The sequence below is a fragment of the Dermochelys coriacea genome, chromosome 3, assembly GCF_009764565.3.
Source record: "Dermochelys coriacea isolate rDerCor1 chromosome 3, rDerCor1.pri.v4, whole genome shotgun sequence".
In the NCBI taxonomy this organism is placed as follows: Eukaryota; Metazoa; Chordata; order Testudines; family Dermochelyidae; genus Dermochelys; species Dermochelys coriacea.
This window is the reverse complement of record NC_050070.1, coordinates 172281234-172302821: the sequence shown is the minus strand read 5'-3', so window position 1 is coordinate 172302821 and position 21588 is coordinate 172281234. Positions and strand designations below refer to the sequence as shown.

At 42.1% G+C, this 21588-nt stretch overlaps 1 protein-coding gene and 1 long non-coding RNA gene across 2 annotated transcripts in view; one reads left to right on the top strand and one right to left on the bottom strand.

Annotated features, from left to right (window-relative positions):
- EML4 (EMAP like 4) overlaps positions 1-21588 on the bottom strand; it is a 253146-nt gene that overhangs the window by 157169 nt on the left and 74389 nt on the right.
- LOC122459523 lies at positions 8128-16311 on the top strand. Its single transcript, XR_006280282.1, has 2 exons — positions 8128-8195; positions 15674-16311. It is a non-coding gene; the product is annotated as an uncharacterized LOC122459523 (long non-coding RNA).

Genomic DNA, 21588 nt, shown 5'->3' with positions numbered 1-21588 from the left:
AAAGACTTAAGGCTGGAAATTCTGCAACAGAAAAGCTTCAAAAACAGACTCCAAGGAGAAACTGCTGAGCTTGAATTAATATGCAAACTAGATACCATAAACTTGGTTTGAATAGAGACTGGGAGTGGCTGGGTCATTACACATATTGAATCTATTTCCCCCATGTTAACTATCCCATACTTCTCTTATCAACTGTCTAAATGGGCCATCTTGATTATCACTACAAAAGTTTTTTCTCCTGCTGATAATAGCTCATCTTAATTAATTAGCCTCTTACAGTTTGTATGGCAACTTCCACCTTCTCTGTATGTATATATATCTTCTTACTATATGTTCATTCTATGCATCCGACGAAGTGCGCTGTAGCCACGAAAGCTTATGCGCTAATAAATTTGTTTGTCTCTAAGGTGCCACAAGTACTCCTGTTCTTTTCATGTACTGTTTAAAAAAAAAATCACACCCAGAGAACTGATGGGCTCATGGAACTAGCAATGGCATACAGAATTTTTCACCCTTTAAGCCACCAGATCAAATTGGGTATGACCAGAAGTCATTACCATTTGAAAGTTGCTCTATTGCTACATAAAAGATACCGTTGGTCTCTGTACCATTCCAAGTGAAGAAGTGTTCATATTACAAAAACCACCATGGTTAAGACCCTTGCTTAATGTCTCAGCAAGGTGTTTTCTTCAGGTCAGGTTGATGCCCATTTAACTAAGGAAAATTTATGCTGCCACTGGCTATATGCCAGTTCTGTGGACATGAGAAAAGAATTCAATCTTCAGGAGAGAGAGCAATCCTGCATTCCTTTGCAGCTATCCTCCAAACTTCACATCCACATGCCCACGACAAACACAGATAGTCTCATTTCATCCAAACAGCAGAAGAATTAATTCCCTGATCCACATTTCTCAGATATTTAATCATTCAGTAAACCTAATGCTTCTGGAAGATCCTCTTGTTAACACTGCCTCAAAGGTTGTTTCCATCATGATATAGCTATTATGTTGTAAATGGAAAGCACCCTCTAGCTATGATCTAAATATACAGCTCATTTCTGAGAGGAGATCTAGAACAAGGTGAAGTGCATCTCTCCTCCCCTTGGTTCTTTGAGTATCTCTCTCTTTTTTTACCGCACTAGCATTCCCACTTTCTTGGAAGAATTAAGAATGTAGAACTGTGAAACTGGTAGTGTATTTAATCCTGTGGTTTCTTTTTACACTTAAGTAAAAAGACAACACTATTCACACTGTAAACTAAAGTAAATGAAAAAACACGCATTACGCTAGCGTTAGGCTTAGAGATCTGGATAGTTGTCAGTTTTGTAAAGGAAGGTTTATTTCAGGCCATGTTATTTTAATAGCTCTGCAATACTTGTCTAAAGGAAGTAGCTGAGTCTTCCTGTTTATAGAGATACTAAGCAAAAAATTCCATGAAATGCCAGTTGCATTGAAAACGTAATGGTGTTGTCCACCTAATGCAAACGGACCAGGGGTGAAAGTAAAGTCGAAGACTTGCCGGTATCGGGGCCAGCACCTCAGATGGAAGGGGGCGGGGTTAGGGGTCAGCGTCCCTAGCCAGCGCTTCCACATGCCTGGCCTGCGCACCCAGGGCTCCAGCAGTGCTTTAAAGGGCTTGGGGCAGCAGCAGCAGCGACGGCCGGGGCCCCGGGCCTTTTAAATCACCGCCCCAGGGCAGATGCTCTTTTGCCCTCCCCCCCTCGGTAGTGTCCAGGATGGTTTAGCAGGGTCCTTTGCCACGGCAGCGCTTTAAGTCAGCTGCGTACAGGCCAGTACTGGCGGCCTCTTTTACCGGTACGTCTACCAGCTTACTTTACCCCTGCACATAGCTCTCATGTCTCAAGACAGTATTAATATAAAAGATTTATTTTAATAGTTCAGAATCCTAAGAGAAAAGTATACAGTAAATAAAAGTGAATAGCAGCCACAGAGACTCAATATACAAGAAGCTACATAGGCATGCCCAGCTGCACCCTTTGCTCTCTGATATGGTTTTTATAGCTTCTAAATCATCATACAGACTGTTAGTAAAAGTGTTTACTGTCCATTTCACTGTGGATCCATGATTCATATCTAAATTATATGCTCAAGATGTATATAGGTTAGAAATCTGTCAATTGTTCTTTTTTTGTCTCAGTTGTTGTGAAGCCCTGTCTAAAGCTTCAGGAGAACATTTCCATCTCTTACTGTAGCCCTGATACTGCAAACATGCGTGTTATCCACACGTAGTCCAATTTCAATCAATGGAATAACTCACATATAAAGTCCAGCAACCCTCTATGGTACCACATCAAGCCCATTCACCCAACTTTGAAGCTGAGACTTGATGGGAGAGTCACATGGAGCATTTTGACGGCTCAAAACAATCAGCTCACATGACCCTGCCAAGGAACCACCGGGTTTTGATTGATATCAGAAGACTGGCGCAGATTGAATCACATCAGGACATCCAAGGGAGCTGTGAACAAACCCTCTTTAAAAGGAAAAATGAGGAAACGCTTGTATGTGACTGTGGTCACCAGGCAAAAACGATGGAGCACATCATATCTGAATGTCCCTTCGTTCTTTTGCTGGGGGTCTGAAGGACATTCACCAGCTCACTGCTGCAGCAATGTTTTGGCTATCAATTTAGAAATAAATTTGTAATCGTTGCTACATACCCATACGAAAGGAGAAGACTCGCATACAGGATTGGCGCCTCGTTTTCTATTGACAGAAGTTCTGACCTCCTTATACTTGTAACAAATGTTGCAATTATTTGTGGTATTCTTTTTCCTCTTGTGCCTGTGCTAACATCACAAATCAGATTTCAGAGGATGCCTGTTAGATTACTACTTATCAAAAACATCAAGAGCATAGAACAATCCATTTTGCTCTGAGCCAAAGCTAAGCAAACAGGCTACTCTTCATTTCAACCCATCCCTCCTCTCTATCTATTCAATGAGAACATTACAGTATTGATTTTGGCCTATCTATATTTTGAGAAGGATAAAATTCTGTTTATTTACGTCCTGATTCAAACTCCATTAAAGGAGTCTTTCTGTTTGACAATTGACTTCAATGCATGTGGATTGGATCTTTGTTTTCGAAAGCCCCAATGCTCTGAAGTTGACCCGGTGGATTTGCGAATATGTTCAGTTCTCCAATGAGAAATAAGGATATAGCTTTCCAGATTATATAAAAGGGTGGTTCAACCCATCCTCTCTGCCTATAGAGCTAGTGGCTTTTCCATGTGGAAAAATGTCTTCTAGGAAATACGAGACTATCAATTTCCTATCACTCTTAGCAGATCTCAGAAGCTTGAGATAGATTATTGGAACATATCTTTTTTTAAAGTGCCACAAAGGCATTTCTCTTAAACTATATGTAGGATAGCAAGTGCTAGGAGAATCCATTAATGTCTTTGTTTACTCCTGAGAGGAAAATTAGCTCTCCACAGTGGTTGTCAAACTGTATACAGAAAAAGACAATTACTACCTATACTGTAACTGTTGTTCTTCAAGATGTGGATGCAGACTTGCCTCCCACTCAGGTGTGAATGCACCATTTCCTTTACAGTGGAAGCAGACAGACAATACCTTTCAGAAATCCACTACCATGGAGTTTGAGGAAAATTGACTTCCCTGGTTTGGAGAATAGAATACCAAGATCGCTTACAAGTGAACCCTCAACAAACTAAAACCCAAACTGGAGGGCTTCAGCTGTATCAAGTCACGTAAAAACACCCTGAACATGAGCTAACATGAGCCGAATTCTCCTGGATATCGACCACACCAAAAAATGCTTCCACTTTCTAAATAAATGGTCCTAATAGAAGTAGATGGTTTTCTACTAATAATTACTACCTGGGCTGCTTCTGAACATTGCCCTTCCTCTTCATCTAACCATGTACCATCCAAGCTGTAAGGTGCAAACTGCTCAGGGCAGGATGAACAATCTAGCCATGGTGTTGTTGAGTCAGCAGGTTCTGAAGCAAAGAGAGATCTGGGAGGTCAAACAGACAAACTCAGAACCCACATTGTTTTGACCAAGCTGGCGCAACCATCATTAGTTTGGCATGCTCCAACTTCAGTCTCAGAAGAACCTGAGTGATGACAGGAATAGGGGGAAAGGCACACATCAGGGCTGATCCCAATTCAGATGGAAGGCAATTAGTAAAGATCCTGGACTGAGTTCCAGTCAAGAACAAAATTGATAGCACTTTTTGTTGTCCTTCATTATAAATGGGTCAATGAAGGGGATGCTTCATTCCCTGAAAATAGTTCTTGAACAAAGTGCTTCTGAGATGGTCAGCTAACTGATTTGACAACCTGATAAGTGTGCCACTATGGATATGATAGGTTTCAGAGCAGTAGCCATGTTAGTCTGTATTCAGCAAAACAACGAGGAGTCCTTGTGGCACCTTAGACATTAACAAATTTATTTGGGCATAAGCTTTTGTGGACTATAACCCACTTCATCAGATGCATGGATGTGAAAAATACAGGAGGCAGGTAAAAATATACAGCACATGAAAGATGGGAGTTGCCTTATCAAGCGGGAGAGAGGGGTTCAGTGCTAACGAGGCCAATTAAGTTAGGGTGGATTGTGGCCATTCCCAACAGTTGACAAGAAGGGGTGAATATCAACAGAGGGAAATTACTTTTTGTAGTAACCCCAGCCACTCCCAGTCTTTATTCAGACCTAATTGATGGTGTCAGTTTGCAAATAAATTCCAGTTCTGCAGTTTCTCGTTGAAGTCTGTTTTGAAGATTTTTGTTGAAGAATGGCCACTTTTAAGTCTATTGCTTCTTGGAAAAACTGGTTGAAGTGAGCTCCCCCCTTGCTTGTTCATATAGTATGTTGCCATGGTATTTTCAGTTAGTTTGTGCACCTCTGCTCCAATCTGATACTAAAAGGCATGACACTTCATCATAAGTGGCTCAAAGCCCCAAACACTGATATAAAAAGACGCTTCCTGCTCTGACCACAAACTCAGAAACATTAAAGTCCCTAATGTGTTCCCCCAACTATTGTGGATGCATTGGTGACTACAGTCCTGGTCAGTAAAGAACGGAAGAAGGGAATACTCTGATGTAAATTTGTTCTGCTCCACACACCACTGTAGAGAGATCAGTATCTCAGGAGATATTTGGACCAGTTTGTCCAATCAGTGGAAACTCAGGTGACAGACCAACTTCAAACATAACTGAAGAGGACAAAGATGCAGTCTCACCATGACAGGTTTCAGAGTAGCAGCCGTGTTAGTCTGTATTCGCAAAAAGAAAAGGAGTACTTGTGGCACATTAGAGACTAACAATTTATTTGAGCATAAGTGCATGCAGCCATATGGCCTACTAACTTCAGGAATAAATGAAGGCTGAGACTGGAGATCTGGACAGGTATCAAACTGGAATCACTCACATGGCAGAAAGGCCCTCAAATTCAGAGGAGTCTAGTAGGGCTCCAATAAGTCAATTTTTTTGAGTGGAATCTTTTGACTTTGTTTTGTTCATTTCAACCCTAGTCGACCAAAGCAGTCCAGTGTGAAATGGACATTACTGAAGATTCATTTTTTGAATCTGCCTCTCACTAACCAAGGATGGGAAGAGGTGAATTTTCTTCTTTCTGAGATAGGCTGCTACCACTGCCATTGCCTTACTAAAGACACGTAGGACTGATGAAGGCCAGAAAGGAGAACTGTGTACTGATAACTTTGACCACAGCAACTAGGAATCTCAGAAACTTCCTGTGGCTTGGGAAAATTGCCACATTGGAAGTAAGCATCTGGAGATCAAGTGCAGCAAACCAATTATTGTTATTGAAAGCAGTAAGAATTTGAAGCTAGGATGACCATGCAGAATCTCAAATATTTCATGGATTTGTTGAGACCCCAGATATTGAAAATAGGTCTCACCCTTGCCAGAACTCCTTTCCCAGATACTGCAGGGAAATTTCCTCTACAGCTCCCGAAGTCTGCATAGTTTGGACCTGCTAAAAGAGCAGTGACTCCCGACAGTGGTCCCTGAAAAAGGAGACAGGGTGGGGGGGGAGGGCTTGGAAGAGGGAATACATAAGAATTGTATGGTATAAACCAAACTCTCAGTGTTTAGGACCCACTTGTATGAGATTATTGAACCTCAGACATTATGGAAGTGGGACAGCCTGTCCCCAAACAGAAGGGAAATGGCCTGAAGGTTAACGACTGACGTGCTGCCCTCAAGGGGATAGTCAAATTGACTGCTTGACAGCAGCTGATGAAGGATAAGCTGGCTGGTAAAAGTTGTAACTAGAGTGTTTTCTCCTGTAAGTCTTGTGTGTTCTCTTAAAGAAGTTCTGTTGCCTTGCAAAGTAAGGAGGCTATCTGAAATACTGTTGGGAGAACTGATGGAACTGCTGTTGTTGCTGACCTCCATAATGCAGTGACCCCCAAACTTTTAAGGTTGCATCCCCCCCCACCCCCACTCTGCATCCCCTCTGACCCCTCCCAGGGCCAGGAGCAGGGCGGTGGCTGAGGTGAGAGGGATGCAGACAGAGGTAAGGGGGCCAAGGCTGAGGCTGCAGCTGGGGGTGGGTCTGGGGCCGGGAAGCAGGGAATGGGGGCCAGGCACGAGGCCCAGAGCTGGGGACGTGGCTGGGGCTGGAGCAGAGCTGGGGGCAGGGAGGGGCTGGGTGGCACTCCCTCCCTGTCCCTGTCCGAGCTGGCCTGGGCCCCATGCACCCCCCCAGATGTTTCTCCACGCCCCCCCTAGGGAGGCACACCGCACACTTTGGGGACCTCTGGCCAAAACGGCACCTTTTAACTGACTGGGTATAAGCCCCTAAGGACCGTACACGGCCCTGGAATCCTTAAAAGAATGAAAAGTCTCATCCGCCTTTTCAGAAAATGGTAAGTCTTCTGCATGTCTGGAGCAATGCCAGACTTCTGCAACCAAGAAGCCCCCTCCTCATTGTTACAGCTAAGGCCATAATCCTAGATGAGATGTCCGCCACATCAAGTCCTGACTGTTTGTGATGGCCTAGAACTAGACGTCCCTCTGCCTTAAATTCTTCCCTGGCACCCTCAGGTAACTTATCTGATGCTGCAATGACAGGGCAGGGGGACATTAGATAGCATTCCACTATCATTCTGCCTCCCTGATCCTGGGGCTACATGAAGCCAGCCACCCTGGCACACATTAATGAGTTCCTGAGGAAGTTTTCACTTATGCGGGCAGATAAACCTTCTAAGGTACCACTCTGCTTTCTAGATCTTCAATGAAACAGCTAATGTTGAAATTAGGTTACAGAGCTAATACACTGTTGTAATGAATAGGGACAGGTGGACCTGCAACAGATGTTGTTTTGGGGACTCAGAACTCAAGACAACTGCATTCCATATTGTTTACAGTAGATTCATATTTGAAGATTAATGGGTAAAAACAATCTTGGATTCTGTTCCACCATTTATAGTAGGAAGTAGGTTCTACAGCTGTGGAATGGGGAACATAGAGGGCACTGCTAGCATTAAACACTAATGACAAAATCCTGGATCTACTGAAATCAATGGAAAAGCTCCCATTAACTTCAATAGAGGCAAGATTTCACCCCAAGATTATGGTAACCTATTCTTTTATTCTTAACCCTGTTGCAGTCTTACCTCAAAACAGTAAATACCAAACATCTTTTTGTATACAGCAGTCTCTTCATAATGTTGTTTTAGTATAACCATGTTAGTAGGTTATACAAAACTTGCTGTTTGAACACACTTTACAGTGCATAATTAGTTGTTTTTGATAACAGTAAGGTTTTGCGGTCAGGTTCTTAATATCACAGGCAACCACTATTAAGGTAAAAAAGAATGGCTATTAAGCATAATTTGTAATTTTCTAATACTAATATAAAGACATATCTATTACACAGAAGCAATACTAAAATATTGGTAATTCTTATATTTATCATTAATACAGGAAGACTGTGATGGGGTGGACTAGGTCCACAGGCCCCTGGCTGGAGGCCTTCCAGCCCCAGAAAAGGGTAGAAGTGGTCCTCAAAGCTGCTTAGAGCAGCTGTGGGGGAAGCAGCCAATCAGAGCCTAGCCAGCTAGTATAAGAAGAGCTGCAGGGTCAGATTGAGATTAGTCTCTTGCTAGACCTGGAGGAGAGTAGATGATGCTCTGGGCTTGCTGCTAGGATTCCACCAGGACAAGACCCTAAGGTAAAGGTGAAGAATGTCCTGGAGCCTCGGGGAAGTGGCTGAGGGAATTGTAGGAGCAATGCAGTTTATTTAAAGGGACATGGGAATGGCTACTATCTATAGGGTACCTGGGCTCAGACCCACAGTAGAGAGCAGGCCCGGGTATCCCCCACCAGCCACCAGGAAAGTAGCCTGGACTTTGATGCACCCCAGAAGGGGAACTGTACTCTTTTGGTGGCCCAACTGTACTCTTTTGGGGCCACAAAGGCCCGGAGAGGCAAAAAGTCTCTAGGGAGGGAGCCCTGAGGGATGTGGTCCCACATCAAGGCTTGAAAAGTGTGACTAAGTGGGAATGTTCTTACAGTTCTTTCTGAATACTGTGAGTGCCTCAGTTTCCCCTATGCAGTTCTTAAGTATCTAGGTGGTGGGATAAACTGGGTGATTGTTGCAGAGCCTTAGAGGGCCAGTGCGATGCTGTCTCCACAGAGAGTAACTGACACTTTGTCTCCTGGCAACCGATAACATGGCCCCCTCCTCTGCAAAGGAGCCAGCTGAAGGTGTTGGAGAACAAAGAGATCAGGTGGCCTCCTGGCCCGGGAAAGAGACAAAGGTGAGAGGACGAGCTGGCTGGGGAAAGAGTTTCAGTTTGGAGCTGGCTGGGGAAAGAGGGAGGCCCAGACCGGGGTCTGGCCTCCATGTCCCAAGATGGGCCTGACTTAGGGGTCCTTTTTCTGTACCTACAAGCTCCACTCTGTTTTGGACTGTGTTCCTGTTGTCTAATAAACCTTCTGTTTTATGCTGGCTGAGAGTAATGTCTGACTGCAGAATTGGAGTGCAGGGCCCACTGGCTTCCGCAGGAGCCCGGCCTGTGCGGACTTGCTGTGGGAAGTGCACAGTGGGGCAGGTTATGCTGAATACTCCAAGGTCAGCCCCAGAAAGGCCAAAGTCGTGTAAGTTTCTTGCCCTGGAGACAGTCTGCTCAGAGAAAGGAGGCTCCCACAGAGTCCTGACTGGCTTCGTATGGAGTGGTTCCAGAGCATCGCCCAGTGACTCTGTGACAAAGAGATACTATCCTTCATGTTACTGAATAATGTAAACAAACTCCTCAACCACATTATTTTTTTCAGATTTTTTTAAAAAATGTTCCATTACTTTTGGGTTTCTTTGTGGCCTAATTTAAGTGGCACAAGCAAGAGAGCACAGTGAAACACAGCAGTTTGCTCAGCAGTGCTCTATTGATTTAACAAAAGATAAGAGGCACAGTAGAAGCTATGTTTCCAATCAGTATGGATTGAATTCACATTGTTGTTTAATTAAATATATTTCACTTTGATGAATCTTCTGCTTTTTGGGGTAGGGTTGTTGGGTTTTTTTGGTTGGTTGTTTTTTAAACAGCAGGGGAAGAAAACAGATTATTTCCTTTCAAACTGACAAAAGTGTGCCTTTTACATTATCTTTTTCAATACTTAAGATCCAACTCTGCATCCAGATCCAAATGTAGAAAGACCTCCAGGCCCAAGCAAAGCCCCACTAGAATCAGTGATGCTGCCACATGGGTATGGAAATTTGTTTGCAAGGCTCTGATTGCAGGAATGGGGCCAAAACTAGCCATCTGAGCACATATAGGGGAAAGGAAGAATATCTGGTATCCTACAAAATGTAAAATGTTTGAAAAGTTGGAATTTTTCTTTTACTAATACAGTATTTTTAAAAATCCTTTACATACCTTTCGTTGAGTAGTATAGTCAGTATTCCTAAACCTAAGTGTTCAAATTCTTGAGTCAAGTTCCCTAAACCATGAGACTTGGTTTAAAATTGTTTTTTTTAATTGAGGGATTTTGTTTGCCCTTTGATTTTGAGCCTATAGGTTATATTTCAAGTCACATTTTCAAGCTTTTCTCTGCAAACTTTGATAGCTGGAAACTTGCTCTTTTTCAAACAAAAGGTGAGATTCTCTTATGAGTTCTTATGAATGGCTCCAGGAGCTGGGGCTTTAAGAAAACAACACAGTATTGCAAAACTCACAATAAAATTGTGAAAGTTAGCAAGACTGCTAGTGACTGAGGGGGAAAAAAGATTTTACATAGTCTTTACTTGTACCTCCATTGAGAGAGATTTACTTAGATTCAGCCATTCAGATCATAGCTTTCATCCAAGGCACTTTATTTTGCTTTCCAGAATGCTTGCATGAGAACAATATCACCTTTACATAAAACTTGTCATTCTACATAGGTCATATTGATTGTTCCAAGGTGCACTGGTCATATCATTTGCAAACAGAAAGCTAGAGTGTTATTGTACAGGAGCATGAACCATATCGTTTTTGAATCTCTTTGCAAACAAGTGCTCTAGTGAAATTAAAACTGCAATTAATTGCATCCAAAAGGGTTTTTGTGTTTATTATATTGTAAAGTAATCAGAACTTTACCAGGGTGCATTCTAAGTAATTTTTTTAAAAACGCACTTGGCATTAAAATTCTAATGTGGCCTTTATTAAGACACAGAAGTTTAAAACAATATTGTAAACAAGATGCAGAAAACTAAGAGTGTGCACTGTCAGTTGGGGCACAAGTGCTTAAACTGAACTGCATATTTGTTTGCGCTAATTTCTTGTGTTCATATGTGTGGGAAAGTTACTTGAATAATCCAAGGCCATGCACTTATTGAATAATGACTATATGTCTGATCCTCGGCCCAGCAGATTGTGTTGTACGATTCCCACCACTGTTAGAAGGCACTGCATGTCTAAGCCACAATGCAGGGTGCCAGAAATATTCCTTTTAAGAGTCAAAAAAGATAGTTTTTGCTTTTTTACACTCTTCCAGATGAGCCATGGCAACATTATTATATTATGCCCAATTTCACTGAAACTCAGCTTCTGTGGAGGTTTTCCCCTGCCCTAAGTAAATGTATTACCAAAGGATACAGTATACTTATAAATTACAGCACATACAGAGTCAAACTTCCAATTCTCAGCAGAATCTATCAGACTAGTAATTTATCAGATAATGACTGACAAACCAGCAGTACAGAATGTTATTTCAGGCACAAAGTCATGTTATGCTATACTTTTCTGCTGCAGGGAAAGAAGGATTTCTTTAATATTTTGTTTCTCAATTCTATGCCAAACACAAATGTTAAACTTTGCATTCAATATATCCTTTCATAATGTGCATTATTTGGCTTTTTCTGTATTTGAAGAGATAAAAGTTGAGTCACCTCAAACTTGAGGCGCAGGTCTGAAATGCAAGCCACCAGCTGTGCAAAGACGGTACAGAACAGGGCCTCCCTCATGACAGAGGGCAGATTGGAAAGAGCCACCTCAAACTCGCAGAGCCAGCAAAAAGGGTCTATGGGCTCCTATTCTAAAAAGCCCCAGAAGCCATGCACACTTACTCCTGTGGGGTGAGATTAGCAAGGTGTGAAATAGGCATATTTAACATGGGGCAGCAATAAGGGAATAATATACAGCCCTTAATGGAAAAATTATGGAACAAATAAGAAATCCTTAATGTCACTTACAACATATAAAGGTATAATTTTTTATCCCATCCTTTGCCTCAAATACAAGTATTACTGTCCCATGATAGAGCTTGCTCACCTCCTCACTGGTGGAAGAGCTAGGAGGAGTAAACAACCGCATAACAAAGACATGGCTACACAATTCATTTGTTCACCTAAGGATCTTTCCATATTGAAGATGATGCTTTGGGTCACAGTTAAAAATGCATAGTGAAACCCAATGTGCAAGACAAGACTGTACTGGGTTTTTTTAAACCATGTCTTTGAACAACTGTATTATAATCTGGTCTGCCAATAATTTTACAGTGCATTTTACAGTGCATACAGGCTCAGAGCAGAGACACATTAAAGAACATCCAATGTGAAATATGACTCAGTTTTAGTAACCGAGAACAAGAAAAGATATTTATAAGAGTTGTTCCGGGTTCAAAAGTTTTAATGCCCTACACCACCATGAGTCATCGAGCAGGCAGAGATTATATTTACACAATGTCCTTATGGTCTATTAAAGCCAATAGAGGATGCAGCTTTGACACCTTGCTCCTTTTGAATGGCTGGACATTGTCTCCCCTCTAGTTGGAATAACCTAAGTATAGCAACTTGCAGATAAGCCAGTTTTAGTGTTTAAAAAAAAGTCACAAAAGACCAGCAATACATACCTCCATGCACAAGTTATCTAGTCTAGAATTCGCTGTTTTAACACAAGCCAGTGTTAAATATTTTGGACAAAGTGAAGTACTTTTCATGATTTTTTTTTAATGTGGTGACTCAGAGAAAGGATAAGTAAAAAATTACAAGAAGTTGTTATGCAGGATGTAGGACTTGTCTCCTAGTGTGACCCACTTCCTTTTCCTCCTAGTCAAAAGCTAAACAAAGTAAATCAAAACTAGCTGTTATTTTAAATTTAACTGAACCCTGCCAGGCCTCCAGAGTTGCTGATGTCTCTTCCTACTCTTTCCCCACTCCAGGTCTTCAACAATTTTTTGCACAACAATCTGTAGTTTCCAGATTTGATTTAATCTAATTTTTCTGATAGTTTACTTGAAGCTATTAAAAACAGTAATTGTGTGTGGAAGGCTCAGACAGCTTCCTAATGAAGGGTGCACCCAGAAGTGGTTTGCAAATTTATTAATACAGATCCAGATTTTGATAATCGTACCCACAAGTTTTAACCATGTTGCAAGCAATTGCACAAACTAACTGACATCTATCAGCCAATCTGCATGCACAATCACCACTACTGCATTTACAGCAACTGTACATGCAAGTGCATGGATTGTTGTGTGCACATGATTAGGAAAATCTGAGCTTATTGGTTGGTGTCAGACATTCTAATCTGCTCATGAAAGAATGTGCTCAGAAGGTTCACAGCTCCTAAAGTAAAAAGAAAAGGAGTACTTGTGGCACCTTAGAGATTAACAAATTTATTTGAGCATAAGCTTTCGTGAGCTACAGCTCACTTCATCAGATGCATTTGGTGGAAATGAGGTAGTAACTATTGTTAAAGGGGACTTGCCAGGGAAAAGGAACCATAAGGCTTTCACCCTTCATTTTTAGGCAATCACATTCTCACATGCCAGAGCTTCTACTATAAGCATATATATTTCAGCCATTTAAAGCCTTAGCACACAATGCTTGGTCAGAAAGTAATCTTCTTTACAATGTTTTAAAAAATTCTATCAGGAACAGCAACCGTAAGGTTCTGAAAAAGGACTCTTGCATGCAATAGTTTAAAAGACCATCTGCTGATGAGATCAAGTCTAGGTGGTCATATTTGGAGAAAGTGTGCACATCATGCCAAATTCTGGTGCTCCAGCTAGCTTCCACTGATCTCTCCATCAGAGCAGATGTCCTTAACTGTGATGAGAGAGGAGTGAGCTCAGAGAAGGAGGCAATGTTAGTTAGATGCACAATGATCCAATAGGATAAAAGGTATCCATAAAGCTCTCTCCCCTTTTACAAGGGCCTTCAAAAGAGAAAAACGGGTGTAGTTTGCCTTAGGAAGTCCCTCAACTCAAGAGATTTAATTACTCCCTCTGCTTCACATTCTGGGCATCTTCAAGAGAGATATTCGCCTCTAAGAGGCAGATGGAGTTCTTTGGAATGCAAGGCCACAGCTGAGCTACAGATCACAGTAGGACAAGTCAAGTTTATACAAGTTTCTTGGAGGCATCCAGAGAGGCTCAGCTTGGCTCCACCTTTTTGTTAATAGGTCGGCAAAAATAATGAATTTTGAGGACCCCAATGGAGGAAAATAGGGAGATCAGCATCATCCATCTGGGCATTGTTTCCATTGGAGAAAACATAAGGATCTGAGAGACTCTAGGTACCACATTAGTCTGAAGATCTCTCTCTAAATTTTCACTGGAGGAACAGATGGGTCTGACAGGGGCAAGATGACATCAACCTCTTCTAAAGGTCTACCTCAAAGGAGAGGGCTGTGAGAAAACATCCTTTCAGAGGACAGGGAAGAATATAAGAAGGGCCAGTGGTCTCTTAGGAACCTGACTGAACTGGGCAGAGTAGAGAACTAGTCCCAGATGTGATAGAACCAGGAGGATACATAGGCCCTGAAGAACTAGCCATGGCGCCTGGATTTATAGATCTCTCTTAGTAAGGAAGAGTAAGGGAGGGCTGGAGATCTCCAAGCTTCATGTATGCCTGGGAATCCTCCTCTGCGTGACAGCCCTTGCAGAGGATAGTGAAGGAGGTGGGAAACAAGAAATAGTTGCCCACTTGTCTCCCACCTTACTTCTTACCTGTGACTTAGCCTTTGTTTGCATTTAGTTTTGTGTTTGACTGACAGGACTATGTCTTAATTTCCATCCCCTCCCCCACTAAAACAATTTTCATTTTTTTCTCACCCTTTTCTCACAAACAAGAAACCCTCTTTTTGTACCCAATTATCTCTTGTGGTGACTACTTTTCAAAAATGTTCAGTTTTTCCCATTTGTGAATGATGCTCCATCCTACCTTGGAACCAAGCTCGTCTCCTCATCCTAATTCAATAATTATATGGTATAATGCATGTCTTGGAAATGTGTTTATAGACACTCAGTGGCGCAATGGTGTCAGATTCTAAGGTAATACGCAAAAAGCAAAGGAGTACTTGTGGCACCTTAGAGACTAACAAATTTATTAGAGCATAAGCTTTCGTGAGCTACAGCTCACTTCATCGGATGCATTTGGTGGAAAAAACAGAGGAGAGATTTATATACACACACAGAGAACATGAAACAATGGGTTTATCATACATACTGTAAGGAGAGTGATCACTTAAGATAAGCCATCACCAGCAGCGGGGGGGGGGGGGGGGGGGAGGGGGGGAGGAGGAAAACCTTTCATGGTGACAAGCAAGGTAGGCTAATTCCAGAAGTTAACAAGAATATCAGAGGAACAGTGGGGGGGGGTGGGGGGGGGAGAAATAACATGGGGAAATAGTTTTACTTTGTGTAATGACTCATCCATTCCCAGTCTCTATTCAAGCCTAAGTTAATTGTATCCAGTTTGCAAATTAATTCCAATTCAGCAGTCTCTCGTTGGAGTCTGTTTTTGAAGCTTTTTTGTTGAAGGATAGCCACTCTTAGGCTATGTTCTCTGTGTGTGTATATAAATCTCTCCTCTGTTTTTTTCCACCACATGCATCCGATGAAGTGAGCTGTAGCTCACGAAAGCTTATGCTCTAATAAATTTGTTAGTCTCTAAGATGCCACAAGTACTCCTTTTCTTTTTGCGAATACAGACTAACACGGCTGCTACTCTGAAACCTAAGGTAATACGATGATCCTGGGCCAGGAGAGGAGGAAAATGCTCTTGCTTTGCATAGCCAAGTCTGATTTGATCAGCTCTTAATGTTAAAGGTAGATTGCAAAGCAAATAAACTTTTGCTTTTGCTCTTTATAGTTTCTTTATGATGTATACTGACAGCCTAAACACTTCTTATATTTAAAAGTTTATTTTCTTATTTTCTTCATCAGATTGATTAGCTCCTGACACATCACTTTTCCTTGGAGGACTCTGGCAACCTTTGGTGGACAAGCAGCAGGATGTCACAAGAGACCATCATCTGATCTGTGGGGTCTTACTCAACATACCCTTTTCCACACTTGGGGTCTGGAAGATCTGCAGCTCACATTTCATTGTCCTGTCATATCATGTTCACAGTCTTCCAAAAAGAGTGCCAAAGTAAAATAGTACTACAAGAAGAATGGGATGTGGGAGTAGCAGAGGAGAGACAAGTAGTAAAATCGGGGCCTCAATACCTTCCAGCGTGTGTGGGGGGAGGGGGTTAAGGCAGAAAACCTGCTTCAAAAAACCCCATCTGTATCTATTATGAAGGAGCAGTAAAAAGCCTTTTGTTGTTTTTGTTTGACTTAGCTGTTCACTTTTAACTGCTTTACATTCCTCTCTCCCCCTTTCCATTAGAAAGGAAGAAAGCACACAGCCTATTCAGAGCTCTGGGGACCACTGAATTTTTATCTCCTCAGTATCCTCCTCTGCAGGAGAGGGATTGAAAGAAGGAAGAGAAGCACTTGAACTTGCCCTGTGAAGGAATGTAGTTAGTGCTAGGTCACAGTTCTCTCTCCCTGCCATGTCAGAAATAACTTTACATTCTTACATAATGGTAAGCATCTTGTCTGCTTAAGGCTGTTTTTTTTGGGGGGGGTGGGGGGTGAGATGCAGCAAGTTTGTTTGGGGTTTATGTGCAGACCGAACATACACTAAAAGCACATGGTAGGCAAACACAGCATCCTCCTGAAAAAAAAGGTTACTTTTGTGTAGCAGCTGTCAGCTAAACAGAGATAACTTGTTGCCATAAATAGATTTTAAAAATACACAAATTATAAATTCATTTTAACCATCTACCCATAATTATTCTGAATATAGACAATGCCTGTGTAGACCATTTCATCTTGATATTTTAATCCTATTTAGATAACCTAACCTGAAGTTTCAGAGCCAGTCCTAGGCTAGCATCTGTGTTCAATCTTTGAAGGAAGAGATCCAAAGAAGCTGTGGGTCATCATGAAAATAAGCAAGATGGGGAATGGGCACTGATTTTAGGAAATACAACATATTAGGGGTGTGGTACTCTGCCCATACCAGAAACAGAATCTGTCCACACTACCCGCCACCCAACCCATTACTGTACAGTCAAGGCTTCCTCAGCAGTGGAGCTTGGGCTGAAGGTGGAGCAGGAGGCAGAGTGGAGCTGCGGCTGGGGTTGGAGCTGGTCTGGGGGTGGAGAGGGAATGAAGGCAGAGCCTGGCTGGGGCAGAGCAGGGTGTAGAGTGGAGCTGCAGCTTGGGGCAAAGCTGGTCTGGGGACAGAGAGGCAACGAGGGTGGAGCTGGGTCTGGAGGCTGAGCAAGGCTAGGAGAGGAGCGGGGCTGAAAGTGTGATGCTCCCTCCCCGCCCCCCCATCGGGGCTGGCCCAGGCCCGGACACATGCCCCCCAAACATTCCATTGTACCCGCCGGGGTCATGCTCAACAATTTGGGGACCACTGTGTTAAGGCCTACACTAGCCCTGCCCTTGGAATGACAAATTTCTTGCAATGGTTACCATTGGCACAGCTCCACTAGAGGAACTAATAGTGGGATTGCTGTAGACAAGGCTCCAGGTGGGCTCTGGGGTTTTATAAACTCTCATCTAACCCTACTTAAACAGGGCCTATAAGACATGACGTCCTGTTACCAACTCCTTCCCTGCACTAGCGCTGCCATTTTTGCCACCACTGGTGAGCTTGTCTTCATTGCAACAGTTAGCTCAAGTTAGTACAAATTACTTCACTTGAGCTAGACCTAATGACCATATTGCTACCACTCAACTACACAGAATGATGGGACTAGCAACTGAGCTGTTGTAACTCCAGCTGCTGCATCTCCACTGCATTACTAGTTCCAGTGTCAGCAGCACTTGAGTTTCAACACACACACCCCGACGGGCCAGCTAGTTCGAGGTTAAAGCACCACCCAAAGTGAACTAGAGACTTTTGAATGTGGACACAAGTTGTGGCAGCATTCCGAGTTACACCTCAAGCCAACACTGCACTGAAGACCAACCTGCAGGGGGAGCTGGGCAAGTATTAGCAATAATAGGACTGTTTTCCAGACAAAGCCCAGTACAGACAAGCCCTTGGGGCAAAAGGATCTTGTTGTAGCAGCCTGGGAAGTCTCAAATCTCAGGCATTTTCTTCCTTCCTTCCTGACCTGATCCGATCCTTGCTCCTGGACAACAAGTTCCTTGTTGGACAGTCAACTGCAGAAGGACCCAGGTCCTGCCTCAGAAAAAGACCCAAAACACCCACTCAAACTCCTGTGAGCACTACTTCATTGACTGTCAGCGTGGGAAGCCTGAATGCAACCGCTTCTAGCTCTGGAGGGAGACAACCAATTGGCCGGAGGAATCTCTAGCCTCAAGTCCTGCAGTCCCTTGGGGGGAAAAAAATTAAAAATAAATTTCCCTGCTAGAACTGCTACTGTGCTGAGCGGAGGGGGAAAAAACAGCAAAAAAAAAAAAACTTGCCTGGAATGCAGAGGCCTGAGGGAGGAACCTCTGCCTTCCAGTGTAGAGGCTGAAGACTGGGCTCTGAATAGGAGTGAAGTTCTCCAGTTGCGCCACTATGGGGAGCTAGGAAGCCACAAAGATAAAAAGTCATAAGGGGGCTCTGGTGCACCACCTCCGAGCCTGGGACAAAGGCAGGAAACCCATCAGTATTGGATTTACAGTGAAGGAGGTACCCATGCAGAATTAAGACTCTGCATCCTGTTATCAATCTGTTGAGCCTCCTTCCTCCACTTGATTTGTGTCACTGTTCTAACGAAATTAACCTTTATGAGAAGGTTGTTTGGAACTAAGCCCATAAACCGATGATCCATGAAAAACCATTAGTATCTTTTCAGTTTCATAAATTATTTAAGCAACAGAGAACCAGCCTAACAATCAGAGCTGGAAGGGATCCATCTCACATGAAAAAATGTTATTGTTCTGCAATAATTAAGTCCTTTGTTCTTCAGAGCATGTTCATATTTGACTATGCAATATAGAATATTTTCCCCAGCAGTACGTCATCTATTGCAACCTCCTCTTCTATGTTTGTATAAGCTCTCTCCAAACAACCTAAAGAGGCAGGATGTTTAGATTCTTAAAAAAAAAAAAAAAACTCTCTCTGGAAGGCATGAAAAAGTGACCTCTAAACCACAATTTTTGCTTCTCAAAAAAGATTTTAAGCATTCTGTTAGTTTTGCTTATGTTTCATACCCCAAATCAGTGTAACATTTAAACACATCCATGCTGAACAGTTGTATTTCCGTGCTGCTGGGATATATCAGAAAAGTGCTGCTGGAAAACAGGCACGTTTCTGACAGCAGCAAATGTTAAGATGTGCTAATATGCACAGTTCAATCTTTACACTCATTTATTACCACAACATGTCCGTTAATACCATGAATCCAATAATCCTCCTCCTCCTCCTGAAGAGAACTCCCAATGACTTCAACAGCAGCAAGATTAGACCCTTTTTCAATGCTCTGAATTAACCCTGTCTCTTTTTTTATTCCACCACTTCAAACACAAAAGAAACTCATGACCACCACCACAAAATGACCCATCTCCAAATGAGTAAGAAGATAAACAAAGAAATTCAATTAACACTGCCAGTTCATCCTTTATTGCACTTACAGACCACAATGCAAATGGTATATCCCAAGTGTTCTGTACTGCTGAGTTTTTAACCTTAACTTTGAATTTCATTTTGGGGTTAAGCAACTTCTTTAACTCATTGTGACTATTTGTCAGATTTACTTCTAAAATAATGTGAACAAAGTGGGCAGATTCATAACTGAATTCATTCATAGCACCAAAAAACAGCTTATAAAACTTAATTGTATATTACTGCCAAAAGACCCTTGCAAAGCTGCACATTTATGGCAATTTCCAAGTATTTTTCAAAAAGGGCACGGGGTGGGAGGAAGTGTTGGTAAAAAGAATGAGTATTATTGGGTTAAAGATCAAGACTGGAAGTCAAGATGAGATCTATATTCTATTCCCAGCTCTGCCACTCTGGTGTGCAAGTCAAACTCTAAGGATAGGTCTACACAGGGATAAAAAACCATGGCTTGCATGGTCAACTGACTCAGGCTCACAGGGATTAAGCTCTGGGGCTGAAAAATCCCTGTGTAGACATTCACGCTTGGGCTCTGAGGCCCTATGAAGATGGAGGTCCCAGAGCTTGGGCTCTCGCCCGAGCCTGAACATCTACACAGCAATTTTTAGCACCACAGCCTGAGCCCTGCAAGCCTGAGTCAGCTGAGTCAGCCGTGGCAGTGCCAGGAGTCTTTTTTCCCCTGTATAGATAGATATACCCTGCAGGCTAAATTTTCAAAGACTCAAAGAGCAGTGCCTTTCTGCCTCAAACTCTTCCCTTCAATACCTCAGTTTTGCAACCTTTGTAAAGCAGGGTTTTTCTACTTATCTACCTCAGAGGTTCTATAAGGCTCAGTTCTATACCTGATTGAAAAATGGTGGGTTTTCCCCTGAAAATTTTGATTTCCAGCAGAAATTTGAACGCAGAAATATTTTGCTTTGTTAATACTGTCTCTTTGTCTCCTAGGAGTTGTAGTTCAGGCTCATGTTCCCTGATTGGACTACATCTCCCATGATGCACCACAGTGGCCCTTCTTTGGAAAGAAAAGATGTTTGTTATGGGAGTCCCTACCCATGAGGCATTATGGAAGATGCCCCATCAAGCAGAAGGGGAACATGAGGCAACTGAACTCATAATGAGTCACCAGCTGCATTTCCAAATCATAATATTTTGGTTTTCAGCTGAAATATTTTGACCAAAAAGGAAAAATAATAATAATAAAATCAATGTTTTCCAAGGAACACAGACACTTTTAATGAAAAAGTATATTTCGTCAAAAACCCAATTTTCTGTTGTAAAACAGTTTTGATGACAAATATCTGACCAGCCTGACTGAGTTAAGTAACATTTGTAAAACATTTTTAAATTCTCAGGTGGAAAGCACTATAGAAGTTCAAAGTATTATTATTATAAACCATTTATTTTTTATAGTTGAGGAGAAAAAAATATTTCTTTTTTTAAATAACGACAGCGATGCATTGAAGGAACATTTTATAATAGCTCTCTGAGTAATAGAAAATCTGCCACTTTACAACAGCTCCTTTTATGCCACTATCTTGCAACTGACTCCATCTGGGCAGACTGTTGCACCCATATTTCATTTGTGAGATTGTGACCTTATTTAATCTCTTCACAAACCCAGATAAATGAAGGACACTTCACAAAGCAGACTTTCTGTACCTCATGACAAACAATTTTACACTGCAACATTATGGATACTTTGAGGTTGTTAACACATGAAAAATGAAGTGTAATCAATTCTATTACTGTACACTGTAACCTGGTATATGCAAAATTCACATTTTAAATGTGAATGTAGCAAAGTTTCTCTATCTGATGAGATTTTAATTTATTGCTAGTCATCTCCAAACATCTTGTGATCCCCTTTACATTAACTGGGGATGGACAGCATTGAAAAAGCCAATGGAGCATGGGGGAGAAGGGGGAAAGCGGAGATTCTGCATCATCAGTTGAGACACTGAATATTTGAGTAAGGGAACCGTGCTAATGAAATCTTTTATCTGAATTTAGTAAATGAGTTACATGACCGGTGTAGGTCTACAACAGTTTAGAATGTCACCTGTATGAGATTTATGCTTCTCTTTCAAATGCATCTCAAAATGATCTACTTCTTTTGAACACAAAGGAAAGGAAACTACATAAATAATTAAATGTTTAGAGTCCCCTTGCCAGCTGAACAAACAGAGAGCAAAGCCAGAATAATATTAATCAAGTGAAACAATAT